At 45.7% G+C, this 5112-nt stretch overlaps 1 long non-coding RNA gene across 1 annotated transcript; it reads right to left on the bottom strand.

Moving 5' to 3' along the window:
* Nucleotides 1–301: 301 nt before the first annotated feature.
* On the bottom strand, nucleotides 302–1144 carry LOC120719312. The gene is made up of 2 exons (XR_005692652.1): nucleotides 962–1144; nucleotides 302–479 (listed from the first exon to the last, which is right to left on the bottom strand). It is a non-coding gene; the product is annotated as an uncharacterized LOC120719312 (long non-coding RNA).
* Nucleotides 1145–5112: the final 3968 nt, after the last annotated feature.

Raw genomic sequence — 5112 nt, 5'->3', positions numbered from 1 at the left:
ATACATGTATATGTATATATATACATGTATATGTATGTAACACACGATACTTTACCACTACTGAATGTAGAGAAAGTTAGGATCTTAGACTTATGGTCTCTAGGAATCGACTAAGGAGCGAATGACACACAGCTAAAAGAACAGTCAACATTTATTCAAAAGAAAAAAAAAAACAGTCATTCAACAGTTCACAACAGTTCCAATTGTCCATATTTGTCAGTGTGTATTCAGTTTTAGAGTTCAGAGTTCAGTGTTCAGAGTTCTTTTCAGTCTTTTCAGTTCAGGTGTGTGAGTGTGTGTGTATAGTGTTAATGTTAGTAGTACTACCCGGGTAGTGTATTGTTCTGAGATCTCATAAGCTTATCTGTCAAGAAGTAACGCAGTTGTCACTTCTAAGTAGGCTGGAAATCTTTCCTGCATCACAGCTGGGGATCCGGAATCCTGGCTCGCAACTTTAGACTCCAAAAAAAAAAACCAACCTGCACAGGGCAGTGAACATATTTTACATGAATATCATGTAACAACTTAATCAACACTAGTGACCAAATGTCTCTCACTCTTTGTATATAACGACTTAATGCAATCAATAATAAAATTAATCAAAGAACCTTAAAACAATTTCCACATCATACAAATTTAACTCAAATCTCATATTTTGTGAACAGCAGTCACATCAATCCAATGAACTGAGAGAATGTACATTACTGTTGCACGAGGAAAGTGCAAAACGTGGTCGCAGTACTATTTAGCCAAAGACTGCTCATATTTATCATCTCATTACAATAAATAAAACTTACCTAATAGCTTCCAAAGAAATATTTCCGATTGGTTTAAAACATTCACAAGTGAAGACATAAAAAGATAATACAGCACTTAAAAGGAACACATGAAATTTACATTATACTAAGCTAATGATTAGCTAACGATTAGCTTGCTATGCTAGTGCAGTTAGTCAACTCACCGGAAATGAACAAAAAACACAAAAACAGAGGTACATCAGCATCAACAAAAAGTGTCCGCGCTTCCCAACAAGCGGAAAAGTAAAATCCAATTTGTGTCTTCATACATAACCTTTTTCTTGAACAAGGATTAAAGAAAAACTCGGTGAGTAGCTCCGACCAGCATACGTAGCCTTAGCGCTATTCTCCTTCTCTATAGTTTTCAACTCAAGTTCACAAGCACTAAGCAATCTCATAGTGCCACCTACTGACATTCTTTGGGAACAGCAGTTCATTTTCATGAGGCAAATTATAGGTGGGTTACATCCCTCCCCCCCTAAATGGGCATGCATCCCTGCATGACAGCAGTCACTTTAAATGGTTTTTACTCTACCAACACATGGGGAAGGGTTTGAGTCAAGGGCATGTGAAAAAACCTGATCAAGACTGTTTAAAAGAGAATGCATCACTAATGTTAAGGGATTTCCCAAGGTGTTGTAGGTTAGTCTGCTAGGTTCAGTCCTGTTGCTAGTTGACTGCCTGATTTCTCTTGTTTCTGGGGGTTTTTCATCTTTAGCAACTTCTGCCTCCAATCCATATCTATCACTCCCCTCTTTTCCATCCGACAACCCGGTTGATTCAGTTTGGTACTGCTCCTGAGTTACGTCAATAACCTCTTCCAAAGGTTCAACATCATTTTCTGTAGCTGGATCTATATCAGCACATGAATCATGAACAGATGAATATTCCTCATTAACAATAACACCTGTTTCTTTCATTGGAGGGTCATTTCCAATGTCATTTCCACTAGAACCTTGAAGTGAACCATCGCCCTCATCCAGCTTCACCCTCCACATCCTCTCGAGCTCTTCTCTGAGCCCTTGGTATTTCTCCAGCTTCTCGTGTTCCTTCTTCCTGATATTGCTGTCATTCGGAACCGCTACATCGATCACTACGGCCGTCGTCTTCTGTTTGTCTACCACCACTATGTCCGGTTGGTTAGCCACCACCATTTTGTCCGTCTGTATCTGGAAGTCCCACAGGATCATAGCTCAGTCATTCTCCACCACCCTTGGGGGCATCTCCCATTTTGACCTAGGGACTTCCAGGTTATACTCGGCACAGATGTTCCTGTACACTATGCCGGCCACTTGGTTATGGCGTTCCATGTATGCCTTGCCTGCTAGCATCTTGCACCCTGCTGTTATCTCCCTGTTCCTCACACCTCGGTATTCACCACTCATCCAACGTGTGAAACCTGCTGTGAGGACAATTAAAGTGTGGCCAGAGGGGACAGACGCAGTGCTCCAGGACAGATTTAAAAACACAGACTGGAATGTGTTCACGCACACAGACCTGGACCAGTACGCCTCATCTGTACTGGATTACATCTCCGAAACCACAGACAGTGTCACCACCCAGAAACGGATCACCATGTACCCCAACCAGAAGCCTTGGATGAACCGGGATGTTCGTCTCCTCCTGAAGGCCCGCAACCCCGCCTTTAGGTCAGGAGATGCACACGCCTACAGTACAGCCAGGGCTAATCTAAAGAAGGGCATCAAAAAAGCCAAACACCATTACAAAAAGAAGGTAGAAGAACACTTCTCCAACTCCAACCCCCGACGCATGTGGCAAGGACTCCAGACCATCACAGACTACAGGACCACCAAACCCTCCCCCGCATCCTCTGATGTCTCCTTCCTCAACGAGCTCAACAACTTTTATGCTCGTTTTGAGCGAGGGAACCCCACAACCACAACCAAAGCAGACATGACGCCAGACCACCAACCTCTGACTCTCTCCCCCACCGATGTAGGAGCGGTGCTGAGCAGGATCAATGTCCACAAGGCTGCAGGTCCTGATGGCATCCCCGGGCGTGTTCTCAGAGCGTGTTCTGGGGAGCTTGCAGGAGTGCTGACAGACATATTCAACCTGTCCTTGGCCCACGCTGTGGTACCGGCCTGCTTCAAATCCACCTCCATCGTCCCGATACCCAAAAACTCCAACCCATCTAGCCTCAATGACTACCGCCCAGTAGCACTCACCCCCATCATCACTAAGTGCTTAGAGCGACTGGTCCTAGCACACTTCAAATCCTGTCTCCCCCCCACCCTGGACCCCCACCAATTCGCATACCGCCAGAACAGGAGCACAGAGGATGCAGTCTCCATCGCACTGCACTCTGTCCTCTCACACCTGGACAACAACAACACATACGCCAGAATGCTGTTTATAGACTTCAGTTCAGCATTCAATACAATCCACCCCTCACAACTCATCAGGAAACTGACAGACCTGGGCATCAGTTCCCTCATCTGCAAATGGTTACTGGACTTCCTGACCAACCGCCCCCAACATGTCCGGCTGGATAACCACTGCTCATCTACCATCACAATGAACACCGGTGTACCACAAGGCTGTGTGATGAGCCCTTTCCTTTACTCCCTCTTCACCCACGACTGCAGACCTGCTGATGGTTTCAACACCATCATTAAGTTTGCAGATGACACCACGGTGATTGGCCTCATCAGTGACAACGATGAGGCCGCCTACAGGGAGGAGGTGGATCGTCTGGCTGAGTGGTGCGACACAAACAACCTGCTGCTTAACACCGAGAAGACCAAGGAGCTCATCGTGGACTACAGGAGGAATGCTGACCCACATCCACCCATCCACATTAAGGGGACAGCTGTGGAGCGTGTGAGCAGCTTCAAGTTCCTGGGAGTCCACATCTCCGAGGATCTCACCTGGACGACCAACTGCTCCAAGCTGGTCAAGAAGGCTCACCAGCGCCTCTTCTTCTTGAGGACTCTGAGGAAGAACCACCTGTCCTCAGACATCCTGGTGAACTTCTATCGTTGCACCATCGAGAGCATCCTGACCAACTGTATAACAGTCTGGTACGGGAACTGCTCTGCCTCGGACCGGAAGGCGTTGCAGAGGGTCGTGAAAACTGCCCAGCGCATCGCCGGAGCACCACTTCCTGCCATAAAAGACATCTACAGGAAGCGGTGTCTGAAAAGGGCTGGGAAAATCATCAAAGACCCCAGTCACCCATCACATGGACTCTTCACCCTCCTGCCCTCTGGGAGGCGCTACAGGAGCCTCCGGACTAAGACCACCAGGTACCGGAACAGCTTCTTCCCCACAGCTGTCAGACTCCTGAACTCTGCCTCCTGACATCTGACCCACGTTAAAACATGGACTGAACATACACACACCCACAATGGACAACTGTACCCTCAAACACACAATAATAACATGGACTGAACCACCACTCACAACCACCAGCACTTTATATAGCCTCTGTAGAATTATCCACATATCTCACTTATCTTAACTGCACTACTGTATAGCTCTGTGTAAATAATCATTCTGTACATTCGATAATCTTTAATCCTACAACTGTTTACAACTTGCATAGTTCCCATTTCTGTATAGCTGTATATCTCAGATTCTGTAAAGTTATTTATTTCATATTCTGTATAGTTTTTCATATTTATATCCTGTTCATAGCCTGTACATAGCTTGTACTCACTACAGCCTGTACATACTTATAGTTATAGAATATTCACAACATACTTCATACCGTGTACATTATAACATTCCATAATAGACCCATTTCTGTAATATATTTACATATCTATATTATTGCTAATATTTATTGTAATATATCTATATCACTAAAGCACTTCTGGATGGATGCAAACTGCATTTCGTTGCCCTGTACCTGTGCATGTGCAATGACAATAAAGTTGAATTCTATTCTATTCTATTCTATGTGCTGGATTGTCTCTGGGGCATCTTTACACAGCCTGCACCTGGGGTCTTGCCTGGTGTGATAGACCCCAGCCTCTATGGATCTTGTACTCAGAGCTTGTTCTTGTGCTGCCATGATTAGTGCCTCTGTGCTGTCTTTCAGTCCAGCTTTGTCCAGCCACTGGTAGGATTTCTGGATATCAGCCACCTCCTCTATCTGCCGGTGATACATACCGTGCAGGGGCCTGTCCTTCCATGATGGTTCCTCGTCTCCCTCCTCTTTCTTGGGTTTCTGCTGCCTGAGGTATTCACTGAGCACTCGGTCAGTTGGGGCCATCTTCCCAATGTATTCTTGGATGTTCGTTGTCTCATCCTGGACTGTGGTGCTGACACTCACCAGTCCCCGGCCCCC

The sequence above is a fragment of the Simochromis diagramma genome, unplaced genomic scaffold (genome assembly GCF_900408965.1).
Source record: "Simochromis diagramma unplaced genomic scaffold, fSimDia1.1 OVJJ01000313.1, whole genome shotgun sequence".
NCBI lineage: Eukaryota > Metazoa > Chordata > Actinopteri > Cichliformes > Cichlidae > Simochromis > Simochromis diagramma.
This window is presented reverse-complemented; position numbering and strand designations above follow the sequence as displayed.